This window comes from Pan paniscus, chromosome 1 (assembly GCF_029289425.2).
Source record: "Pan paniscus chromosome 1, NHGRI_mPanPan1-v2.0_pri, whole genome shotgun sequence".
Taxonomy (NCBI): Eukaryota; Metazoa; Chordata; class Mammalia; order Primates; family Hominidae; genus Pan; species Pan paniscus.
The window spans coordinates 124,983,140-124,996,763 of record NC_073249.2 but is presented as its reverse complement, the minus strand read 5'-3'; the positions used below and the strand labels follow the sequence as shown (position 1 = coordinate 124,996,763).

At 36.8% G+C, this 13,624-nt stretch overlaps 1 long non-coding RNA gene across 4 annotated transcripts in view; it reads right to left on the bottom strand.

Annotated features, from left to right (window-relative positions):
* LOC117974855 (uncharacterized) overlaps positions 1-13,624 on the bottom strand; it is a 354,681-nt gene that overhangs the window by 18,968 nt on the left and 322,089 nt on the right. The gene's annotated exons all lie outside the window — the stretch shown is intronic.

Below are 13,624 nucleotides of genomic sequence, written 5' to 3'. Positions count from 1 at the left end.
GAGCCATATTATTACCCTCAGGACAAAAACAAACAAAAAAGGAAGTTCTCTTAACCATTGAAATGCATCTTGGGAGAAAGAGTGAAGTTAATGTGAGTGTTAGCAGAAGAATTAAAGCCTCCTTAGTTTAGCCCTTCACACCCCTCCATTCCTCCCACCACAAACAACACAAGAACTCAGCTCCCCACATGCTCACTGTAGGGGCTAACACTCATGCATGAAACTCCTTGTTTTCCTATTTCCTTATTATTTTTCAAAATAACTCTGTTTTTGGAATATTTGATATATATATAAAATAATAAACATAATGAAGGTAAATAAGGTACAACAAATAATAAGACAAGCTAAATAGACACAGTTACATAGAATATGATGGTCTGTGCTTTTTGCCACTTCCTACACCTTTCTACTCCAAGAGTAACCACAGTTCTGAATTACAGCTTGTTAATGTTTCTGTTTTTCACAAATGGTTTTGCCATTTTAATAGTAAAGCAAATATATCCAGAATTTTCTCTGCTTTTATGTCACTGGCATCATACTGCACATATTTGTTATTGTCTTCTTCATTCATAATTATTTTATTTTTGAGATTCAGTCATACTGATGCAAGGTTCTGTAATAACTCCTTTTATTTGATTTATAGTATGTCATTGCATAAATATGTCAGAAGTTATCATTCACTTATGACAGAAATTTGTGTCATTTGAAGCTTTTGCTATTACATTGTTGCTAGTGAATGCTTTGTATATCTCTATTGGGGTATCTGTGCAAGTACAAGACATAAAATTATTGGATCACGTGGAATAAGCATTGGCAATTTTATATCCTATAATGTAAAATGTACTGATACATGCTTCATTCTTGTTTATTCATATGATAAATTAATATTACTCGAGAATAAATGATATGCCTGTCACTGTTCTAGGACATTGGAAAAATTAGTGAACAAAACAAACTAAAAAATGTATGCCCTTGTGGAGCTTTCATTCTATTGATCAACAGCAGTATATAAAAGATTTTATGATTATGGTGTTGCCTGTTTTTATGTTTTGCCAATCTAGTTAGTATAAAATAGAATGCCATTTTGTGTTTTTAAACAGAAGAATACATTGTGTTCTAAAGTATTTTATAAAATAGCTTTATTCATAAAAAATTTACATGTATTTAATTGCACATATTGAAAATGTGCAATTTGATAAGCCTTGACAAAATTATACACCCATGACACCACCACAACAAACAAGATAATGAACGTATACATCACGCTTAACATTTCCTCATGCACCCTTGAAATTCCTTTAGGCCACCACTCTCTACCTTCTCTTGATTCCACTATTGATAAACTTCACTATATGATAATTTGCACATCCTGGTATGTTATATAAATGGAATCAGATAATGTGTACCTTTTTTGTCTGTATTTTTTCACTCAGCATGTTTTTGAGATTTATCAACATTGTAGCATGTTTCAATAGTTCATTCCTTTTTATTGTTGAATAACGTTCTAATGTATGGATATAATACTTTATTTATTTACCCATTGATGGACATTTGAGTTGTTACTAGATTTTGTCCATTACCAACAAAGCTGCTGTTAACATTTTAGGTATAAGTCTTTGTATAGACATGTGCTTTTATGTCTGTTAGTAAATAAACAGAAGTAGATAATCTGGATAGGTTATACAATATTGCATGTTTATGTTTCCCTTTTAAGAAACTGCCAAATTGTTTTCCAAAATGGTTGTACCATTTTCCATTTCCAACAGTAGAGCACAAAAGTTCAAATTCCTCCAGATTCTCACAAACACTTGGTGTTTGTAGTGTGGTCAGATATTTTAAATTTTAGACTTTCTACTAAATGTGTAGCGGTGTCTCGTTGTTTTAGTTTGTATTTCCCTAATGACTAATTATGTTCAGAATCTCTTTATGTGCTTATTTGCAACTATATATCTTTAATGAAGTTTCTGAATCTTTTGCCCTTTTGTTAACTGAGTTTGCTATTATCTTATTATTGAGATTTGAGTATTCTTTGTATTTTCTGAATACATGTTTTTTAAATCAGATATATCCTAGCAAAATTTTCTTCTGTTATTTAGCTTGTCTTTTTATTTTCTTAACAGTGTCCATAACAGGATGTTTAAAATGTTTTAATAAAATTTAACTTACAAATTTCTTCTTTTAAGGATCACACTTTTGGTATTTAAAAACCTTTGCCTAACTTAGGTATTTCTCTATATTTTCTTTTAGGGATTTTATCATTTTATGTTTTACATTTACATTTGTGAACGACTTGAGTTATTTTTTGAATTAACTGTGTAATATGAATTGGAGTTCCTTTCTTCCATTCTGCTTTGCTCCCTTTCCCTTCTCTTTCCTTCCCTTCTGTTCCCTTCCCTTCCCTTCCTTTCCCTTCCTTTTTCCTTTCCTTTATTTTTCTTTCCCTTTCTGAGTGTATACTTCTGTCAAGACTTATCAAATTGTACTTTAAAATATGTGGAACGAAATGCATATAAATTGCTTCTTAATAAAGCTATTTTATAAAATATTTTAAAAACACAATATATACTTCTATTTAGAAACAGAAAATGGCATTCTATTTTATACTATCTAGATTGACAAAAAAATAAAACAGGCAACACTATAATCATAAAAGCTTTACAAGGGCATACATTTTTTAGTTTGTTTTGTTAACTAATTTTTCCAAGGTCCTAGAACACAGACAGACACATTATTTATGCTTGATAAATATTAATTTAACATATGAATAAACAAATTAATGAAGTACATATCAGTACATTTTACTTTATAGGATACAAAGTTGACAATGCTTATTCCATATGATCCAGTAATTTTATATGTCTTATACACCAACAGACATGTACAGAAGCACTCACTAGTAGCATTGTAATAACAAAACTTTAAATGATACAAATGTCTATCATAGGTGAATAATAACTCATGACATATTCATGCAGTGAAATATTATCAATCAAATAAAAGGATTTGTTACTGAACCTTGCATTATAGATCACACATTTCTGCTGTGTCCTCACACAGTAAATGGAACAAACAAGCCCTATGGGGGCTCTTTTATATGGGCACTAATCCGATTTGTGAGGGCTCCACTCTCATAATCTAATTGGCTCCAAAGACCCCACCTCTTAATGCTGTCATATTGGAAACTCAGTTTCAACAGATGAATTTTTGATGGACACAAACATTTAGAGCATGGCAGGTAGTTTTTGTCCTTCAAGAAACGTCTTCTTTTGATATAAGTTGTTGTTCTTTCATTGCTATAAAGAACTACCTGAGACAGAGTAATTTATAAAGATTAGAGGTTTAATTGACCCACAGTTCCACAGGCCATACAGGAAGCATGACTGGGGAGCCCTCAGGAAACTTTCAATCATGGCAGAAGGTAAAAGGAAAGCAGGTACATCTTACAGGGCCAGAGAATAAGGAAGAAAGAGAAGTGGGAGGTGCTACACACTTTTAAACAATGAGATCTTGTGAGAATTTACTCACTATCACCAGAACAGCAAGGGAAAAGTCCACCCCCATGATCCAATCACCTCCCACCTGGCCCCTCCTCCAACATTGAAGATTACAATTAGACATGAGATTTGGGTGGGGACGCAAATCCAAACTATATCAATTGTTAAGTGTATTGGCATAGTTTTTCATAATATTCTCTTATTTTATTTCTATAAGAATTGTAGATTCTCATTTCTAATTGATGATTATGTCTGTCACCTCTTATTTTTCCTGGTCCAGTTAGATGTGGTAGATTGCCTCTAATGTGGCCTTGGTGATCCACATCTCCTGGTATATACACCTTTGTGTAGCTTTCTCCCATTGAGTATGGGCTGGGCCTAATGACTTCTTTCTAATGAGTAGAGTATAACAAATGTGATGAAATGTCACTTTGAAGATTAGTTTACAAAAAAGCTATGGTCTCTGGCTCTCATCATTTCTCATCATTTTTCTCTCTCTTACTTTCTTTCATCATTTCTCACTCTCTGTCACATACATAGACACACACACACACACACACATACACACTCACTTTTGATTCTGCTCTATCATGCCTCATTCTAGAGGAAGCAATATACCATGTTTGGCCCTATGAAGAGGCCTGCCTGGCAAGGAACTGATGTAACTGACCAACAGCCAGTGAGTACCTGCCTGCCAACAGCCATGTTAGTTTTCTTATAAGCACATTCTACACATAAAGTATTGAGAAGACGGCAGTTCCAGCCAACATGTAGATTGTAACTTTGTGAGAAACTCAGAGCCAGAGGCCTTTTGTTACACCATGCCTGGATTCCTGACTCCAAAAACACTATACGATAATGTATATTTGTTGTTTCAAGCCACTATATTTTGGAGAAATTTTTATAGATAATTAATATAGATTTTGGTACATGGGTTGACACTCTAACAAATACCTAAATATACCTAAACCCCATCTAAATATGTGGGATGGCTTAGGATTCAGGCAGTGGATGGAGACTGGAAGAAATTTCAAGTGAGTGTTAGATAAATAATAATTGTTTTGAAAAGACTGTTAGTAAAAATATGAAGGTTGAGGAAATTTACCAGGACTCAAAAGGCAATAAGGAACATGCTATTGGAAACTGGAGGAAAGGGCATACTTGTTAGGGAGAGGCAGAAAGCTTAGCAATAATATAATATCTACTTCTGGAAGATAAAATGTAGGAAGTGTGCCTAATAAATTGAGTAATATAGCTAAAGAGATTTTCAAGGAAAGTGTTGAAGATAAGTGTTGAGACCACCGTTGGGTTTGCTGTTTTACTAGAAGGACTCAAAGGAATTAGAAAAGGCTGTTACACTCACAGTTACAATTTATTACAGTGAAAGGATGCAGATTAAAATTTAGCAAAAAGAAAAGACATATGGTAAAGTAAAAGCAAGGTCTAAAAGAAACCATGCATAAATTTCCATGCATCCTCACTCCATGGTGTGGTAGGCACATACAGAACTATGCCTGAGGGCTTAAGAAGGGCACCTTAGGAGTCTTATCTAGCCTAGAATCTTATTTAGATGATGAGATTCTGGACTTTGAGCTGATGTTGTAGTGACTTAATGAGATAACATTTGGGGGCCTTATGGAGAATTTTTTGTTGTGGTTGTTTCATTTTTGTTTTTTTTTTTTAGATGCAGTTTCACCCTTGTCACCCAGGCTTGAGTGCAATGGTGTGATCTTGGCTCACTGCCACCTCTGCCTCCCGGGTTCAAGCGATACTCCTGCCTCAGCCTCCTGAGTAGCTCAGATTACAGGTGCCCGCCACCATGCCTGGCTAATTTTTGTATTTTTAGTAGAGACAGGGTTTCACCATGTTGGCCAGGCTGGTCTTGAACTCCTGACCTCAGGTGATCCACTCACCTCAGCCTCCCAAAGCATTGAGATTACTGGTGTGAGTCACCACGCCCAGCTGGAGAGTGTATTTTATATGAGGGAGGGACTGAGTCATTAAAAGACAGAGAGAGGACTGTGGTAGACAACCTACAGCATGGCCTCCAGTGATCTTAATTTGCTGATATTCACAGCCTTGTGTAATCCCTTTCCCTGATGTATGAGCTGGGATTAGCGAGTCAATTCTAGGAAATAGGATATGGTAAAAGTGATGGGGGCATTTCTTTAGAGACCCAGATCCAAAAAAGACTCTGGCTTCCTTTTTCTTCTTTTGGTATCATGTTCTTTCTATCTCTGAACCCTTGCTGGAAGAAACAACAATAAGATACATATAATTTAGAAGTCCCAGTTGCTAAGGGAGAACAAACTTAGGACCATCAATTTTGCAATATAAGGGTTCCTCAAACTCAGCACTGTTGACATTTGAAGCTGATAATTCTTTGTCATCAGGGACCGTTTCATGCATTGTAGGATGTTTAGCAGCATCCTTGGTCTTTATCTCCTGGGTAAAAGTAGTAACCTCCCAGTAGTGACAACCAAACATGGCTTCAGGTTTAGCCAAATGTCCCCTGGTGGTGTTCCAGTGGTGGGGTGGGGGATGGGGGAGAGATGCAAAATACCCTTGGTTGAAAATCCACTGATTTATTTGAAAGCCGAAATAGCCAGATTCATCTTAGGAATGTTATCTTAAATAAGGAGCACCAAGGGTGAGATTTTCTCTATCATATTTTCAGATTTATTATAAAGCAGAAGAAATTAAGGCATTGTGGTATTAACACAGGGATATACACAAACCAATCAATGAAAGAAAATGTAGTGCCCATAAACAGACCCATACACACGAAGAAACATCATTTGCGGCAAAAGTGGCTTTGAACATCAGTGAAGAAATAACTCGTATAAAAAAAAGTATAATCAGATCCCTATGAAGTAGCATTATAAAAAGGTTAATATTAAATAGAAAGTAAAATTTTATACTTTTCAGAAAGCAACATATTACAGCTTGAATTATTTAGATGAAAATTTTCTCTGACTTGAATACAGAAGTCCTCACTTAAAGTCGTTGATAGGTTCTTGGAATACTTGGCTGTAAGGGAAATGAAGTAGAGCAGGTCCTTAAATAACATCATTTTGCTTAGTGTAGTTTTGTTATAATGTTGATGGAAAAAATTGGCTTTGTTATATGTAGTTTTGCTTAAAGTTACAGTTTCCAAGAACCTATCAATAATGTTGAGTGAGGACTTATTCTATTAATAAAAATAACTATCACTTGTGAAGCATTGGTCATGTACCAAGCATTTCACATATTCTCTCCAGTCTAGCAATAACTACCTGAGGTAGGAATTCTTACCTAAATTTCAAAGTCAGAAAACTGAATTCCAGTGAGGTAAAGTGGCATTCTCATAGTTATCCTCATGGTAAATGATCTAGCACAGATTTAATTTCACTAATATTTGACTTGGAAGAATCTACTCTTGACTATTTCACATATGGACCACAATCTCACCAAGCTTAATACTATTTTTTATTTTTACACCAGAGTATCAATTGTCTAAGCTTTGGGATTAATTCTTTCTTCAACAGATATTGTATTAGAAAATTATTGGTTTGGTTAAAAACTTGACTAACAAACAAATTATTCTTGCCTACTGATATCTACAGTGGTTATTTAGATTACTTTCTTGAGTTCCTTATTCTCTAAAAATCACATTCTTGTTTAAGTCTCTGGCATTATTACCTTACCTTCTTGCTCCTGCTGCTAGGTCTAGTACCACTATCATGTTTTGTCTGTCCTTTAATTTTTAATTCATTTATTTTCTTAGTGTTCCTACAGCCTATTGTATTCTACCCGCCATCCAGCCATGTCTCCTGTGCCCTGTTTACCAAGGAACAACTCCTATGCGTAGTGCTTCTCCTCCATGTTCACCAATGTCAGATTCCATTCTCTCTGTTGACTTCCAGATACCCAATGAATTCAAATTTATTACCCAAGATTTACTTTGACATTTTGTTTGGTTTTGTTTCATAGCTGTCTTGTATCAGAGTCCTCATTGCTGTACTCTTAGAAATATTTCCCTTTTTTATCTAACAGTATGCCCCAAGAATTTACCTTAATCATGGTCACAGTCATACACAAAAGAGAGGTAAATAAGGATCTTTAGAAACAAAAACAGGCTGACTAAATTTAATCTCAAAACAAGTCCACATTGAGAAGCAGAACACTTAAAATAGTAAACAATATTACTTGTCTACCAAAGTAGTCTTCAATTTTAAAAAATGCGTTCTATCAGATAAACAGAGTATTATATATTACACCAGGAGTTGTAGGTTACTTAAAGAGACTGCAGCCCCAAGAGAGTGAATGTGTCTCCTGACATTGGGAAATGTAACTAGCATCATTAGTTATCATTTCTAAGATCTTATGACTTTCACTAATTCTAATTCTTAGCAGCATATTTGGGTGTGTGTGTTTTTTCAGGATAGAATTAGGAATCATTTCATCAGTTGAACTGTGTTAATTCCATATAAATTGTGCAAGAATTAAAATAAAAACAAAATAAGGTACCACATGTAATAAATTCTACTGGCATCTCATGGCGAAATCACTTTTTTACAACTCAGCATTCTGAAAATTAAGTACTGTTATAAACCTTTTGCTCGTGCCTATTAAAGTTGCCATTGATGCTGAAATCATGCTTACTTATTAACACTGGATAGGGTAATTGCAGTGAACAATCTTGTCGTGGGCCAACTAAGTTGGAAACCCTGAGGACAGTTGAGGTTAAGACTCTCAAAAATGACATTAGAAATAGACATAAATGACAAAGATTAAGAAGGAAGAAATGCACTACAAAATAGCAAAGTACATGTCAAAATATAGAAATATTCAATGTAACAAGTCATTTTGTACTTGAATTCCTCTTCCATTTATGCTGAATAGTTTTAAAATGTATTATTTGAACAATGGCAAGTTGGATATTGTATGACTAGCCATGTGGACATTACATTTTTCCTCAGATGAGAGAGAGAGAGAATACATGTTCTATTAAACTACTTAAGAAAATCCGAGAGTATTTCTATCATGCTCTTAGCAGTATATTAACATCTTACAAATTATGATTGATATAACCCATATTGTAGTTTGCGATTGAGCAATATAGTTGACATTTTCCTGGTGACATAGTGCTGCTGATTTAGAAGTAGAGGTTGTTTATATAAATTTTCAGAGACATTTTTTTCTTTAATCCTAAATGATATTTAAAATTAACTTATTTTTCTCAGAAAAAAAGCACCAAATATAAAAAAAATCTAGCAATAGTCATATGAAGACAGAACAAAGCGTTACCATCAAATGTTACCATTTTTAACATACCAGTACAATTCATATCTCATTTCTAAGTATTTTCCACATCACACACAGATTTAGGTATCCTTATTTTATACAACTAGTAATAACAGCTAGTATTATTGAATGATTTCTGTGTGTGTCAGACATGCTGCCATCACTTCATATGTTTTACAGCATTCATTTTTCACTACAACCCATTAAGTACCTAATGTCATTTTTTTTCATTTTACAAAAAGGAACCTGAGGTACAGAGAAGTTGAATGACCCATTCAACTAACGTTACCTAGCTAACTAGTGGCTAACTGGGATTACGATCTGCTCCAGGGCCTCTGCGATGCTGCCATTTCAATTACATTATATTACCTGCTTTTTAAACAACTTTTAAAATATGTTTCTAAATATATTTAATGTATTTAGCATAATTTAATATATTAATGCAAATATGCACAGTTTACCTAATCAGAACTTTATTACTGAAGATGTAGTCTATGTTCAATTTGCCACTATTGCAAATAAGATTTCAACAAAAATATTGGGCACAAATATTGTCAGCATTTTATATTATATTTTAGAATAAATTAATAAAAGTAAATTCAATGTATCAAAGGCTATAAACATATTTAACATTTTTTTAAACTCCTGATTTGCTTTCCAAATGCTTTCTCTTTCCCTTCTGCTTTACCAATGTTACAGCACAATTTGAAGAAAGCTGGAGATTTTTTTCTGTTTCTGCTTTGCCATAAGAAGGCTTGGGGGCCGGGCGCGGTGGCTCACTCCTGTAATCCCAGCACTTTGGAAGGCCAAGGTGGGCGGATCACGAGGTCAGGAGATCGAGACCATCATGGCTAACACGGTGAAATCCCATCTGTACTAAAAATACAAAAAATTAGCCGGGCGTGGTGGCCGGAGCCTGTAGTCCCAGCTACTCGGGAGGCTGAGGCAGGAGAACGGCGTGAACCCGGGAGGCGGAGCTTGCAGTGAGCTGAGATCGCGCCATTGCACTCCAGCCTGGGCACAGAGCCAGACTCCGTCTCAAAAAAAAAAAAGAAGGCTTGGGTTTCTTTTCTGTTTCTTACATTTTGTTTGCCTGTGAAAACCTCAGAGAAGAAAAAAGCAAAACATTAAGGTAGGAGTACTTTCTATTTAGAAGAATGTCAACTAGATGGGGGAAAAGCATCTATTTCTAAAAATAAAGTATGATTTGCAGAACATAGAGATTCATGTTAATTGGCACTGACTCCCCAATATTTCTTACTCTTTGAGAGAGAGAGATATATATATACACACATACACACACACACACACACACACACACACACACACACATATATATATAGTGGGATTGGCAAAGAAAACTAGTGATTGGTAATGAACAGTCATATTTTTTCATAAAGACTACTGTGTTTCTGACACACACTCCCTTGTGGAAATGGTGACAAAATTTTGCAAAAAGTAGTAATGCTGAAAAGACAATGAGAAATGAATCACGGTGAGTAACTTTTGTGTTTCTTCATAAGTTAAGATTTGCTTGCCTTCAGTGAGTTTGGATCTTCCACAGCTCCTGAAGATCCAATCTTCACCTCCCCTACAGCCACTCTCCCAATGCCTCCAACCACTCCCCTAAGGATTACTCAGGAACCATGGAATATGGATTTGAAAATACCAGCTCTGGCACATCCACTGGTGTCTGCAGCTATGAAAGTATCACATAGATTCAGTACATTTTTGAGGATGTTACATATTACCACACAGTTTTCTCTTGAATATTTTTCTCATTACAAAACCTTTCAACTAGCATTCTAATTGAGAGCAAAGTTTGACAAAAGATTGTATTTAAAAAAAAACTTTTAAAGAGAAGACTAATGTAAATTAATAAGCAAAATTAATAAGCAATAAAGCCATCTTGATAGATACTACACATATGAATAATCTGAAAATAAAGATCCAGAATGGTGGATCTAAGTGACTGGCAAGATGGCACATGGATAATACATGGCACAGTGGAGATATAAACTCTAATTTTTTAAAATGTCCAATATATAGATATTCAAATTCTCATAAAAGAAGACATCATTTACAAAACTACTATCTATATTTTACTTTTAAGAGGTCTTATATTTTGAAATCACATTGAGTATTGGATACATGTATTTTGTTAAATACACTTTTTAAGGGATGTGTTGAGTGATAATGTTAGAGTAGGTAGACAAATATGAGCAGGGTAGGAAAGAGCCCCCAGAAATGGCAGGCATTCATCAGGTGATGGTCAGGTGATCATAAAACTGTCCCTCTGAAATGATAAATGGCCACAACTGGCACCAAGAGAGAGACAAGTTCCCCAATGAATAGAAAACATCAGGAGCCAGCAAACCAAAATTCCCTGATAAGGCTTTAAGTATGTGCCATAAGGGGCAAGATGGTGGAGTTTGACCAGTATGTGACCTTTTTAAGGGGGCACTTGACCAGTAAGGGGAAATCACCCCAAGTGAGCATGCACACAACTTCAGCAAACACACTGCACATGTGGCCTATCCCAAGTGCTGGCAGGCAGCAATTGAGCAACAGCTTGCCCCTAGGACGGAATCAAGGGAGGAAAAGGAAAAAGGAAAAGAAAAAGCCTGAACCAAGCCCATCCATAAACATCCCAAGCCAAGGGCTAGGCAGGGCACTTGATTTCTCAAGTTGCCTGCTTGGCCCTCTTCCAAGTGTACTTTGTTTCTTTAAATAAACCTTTGCCTCTCCTTTAAAACTTGCCTACTAATTCCACCCAATGTCTGCAGATAGCCAATTTCTGCTCTACAAAAGAATAGATTCTATTGGACCAAATTCGAACTTCTCTTTATTGAACGAATTGAACCAAGGGAGCTAACCAGGGCCAAACCCCATGCACTCGAATCTTGGCTGGCATAATTATATTTACCAGCTACTTGGACATGTTGGGCAGCCTCAGGATTTTCTAAACCTGACCTCACTCCCTTATTTCGTTTTGACATCTCTATTTATCTTAAAACCCAGGGAGCCTTCTATATGAGAGCCTCCCCACTAACTGAACTAGAACTTGTACCATAGGCTATGTATCCCTGGACATCTTTATAGCCCCTGGCAATTTCTCCCTTCCAGTATCAATCTACAGGCATTCCATGTTGCCCAGGGTGAAGACGGCTATCCAATTAATTCCCCTTCTTGTGGGACTCTGTATCACAGCCAGTATGGGAGCAGAAATCACTAGTCACACAAGCCTCGTTAACCTATAGCCAACTGTCAGCAGAAACAGCCAACAGCATTGATGCCATGGCTAAAACCTTGACAGCCACAGAAGAACAAATCAACTCTTTGGCAGCCATAGTCCTCTAAAATCGCCGAGGACTATATACGTTAATGACGGCACAGGAAGGGATTTGTTTGGCCCTAGATAAAAGTTACTTTTGGATAAATTAAGCAATAAAAAAAGTACAAGACAGCATCAGGCAACTCATAGTTCAAGTCCCCCATCTACTGGAACAAACCTCTCTGGGTTGGTAAGGTTGGGAAGGAAACTGGAAATGATTCTCCTGGACTCTTCCCTTTGTGGGTCCACTTGTTTGTCTCTTAATTTTGCTCCGTTTTGTCCATGTCTTCTGAATCTCATAACCCTATGTGTCTTCTCTTGCATTCAGGTTGTCAAGCTCCAGATGATCCTCAGCGAAGGACACTGTCCTCTCCATATTCCAGTGTCACCCTTCTACAGGGGACCTCTGGACTGCCCACCAGTGGAACATGACAGAGACAAAATCTTACCTTTGTCTTCCTTGGACGTGCCTGGGCACCACTTCTGCCAACCTGTGAAGCCATCCTGCCCTGACAGCTAGTAAGAGGCTGATACCCATGGGGCAACCACTGCTCCTCTGTCAGCAGCAGTTACAGAAAACTGACCTTCGCCCATTATCTCTAAGAATTGGATCTTGGACATTTGAGTGGGGAAATGTTAGAGTAGTTAGTTAGACAGATATTAGCAGGGAAAGAGAGGGCACCCAGAAATGGTAGGCACTCATTGGGTGATGGTCAGGTGACCATAAAACTATCCCTCTGAAATGATAAGTGGCCACAACTGGTGCAAAGAGGGAGCGGAGTTTCCCAAAAAATAGAAAACACCTGGAGCCAGCAAACCACAATTCCCTGATAAGTTTCTAAGCATGTGAACTAGGGGGCAAAATGGCAAAGTTTGACTGGTATGTGACCTTTCTCTGGGGGCACTAGACCAGGAAAGGAAAATCACCCCAAGTGAATATGCACACAACTTCAATAAACACACTGCACATGTGGCCCCTCCCAAGTGCTGGCAGGCCACTGTGCATGTGGCAATTGAGCAACAGCTCTCCCCTAGCAGGGGATCAAGGGAAGAGAAGAAAAACCCTGGGAAGCAAGCTAATGTATGAAAATCCCAGGCTTGGCATGGTGGCTGATACTTGTAATCGTAACACTTTGGAAAGCCAAGGCAAGCGGATCATTTGAGCCCAACAGTTCAAGACCAGCCTAGGCAACGTGGCAAAACCTTGTCTAGAAAAAAAAAAAAAAAAGGTTAGCCAGGTGTCGTGGCATGTGCTGCAGTCCCAGCTACTCTGGAGACAGGTCAGCGGATCATTTGAGCCTGGGAGGTTGAGGCTGCAGTGAATTGTGATCATGCACTCCACTTCATGATTCACACTCCACCGCACTGCACTCCACCCTGAGCAACAGAACGAGACCGTCAAAAAAAAAAAAAATTCCCAAGCCAGGAGTTCGACGAGGCACTAGATGTCTCCAGTCACTCTTTTGACCCTGTTCCATATGTACTTTGCTTCTTTTAATAAACTTTGCCT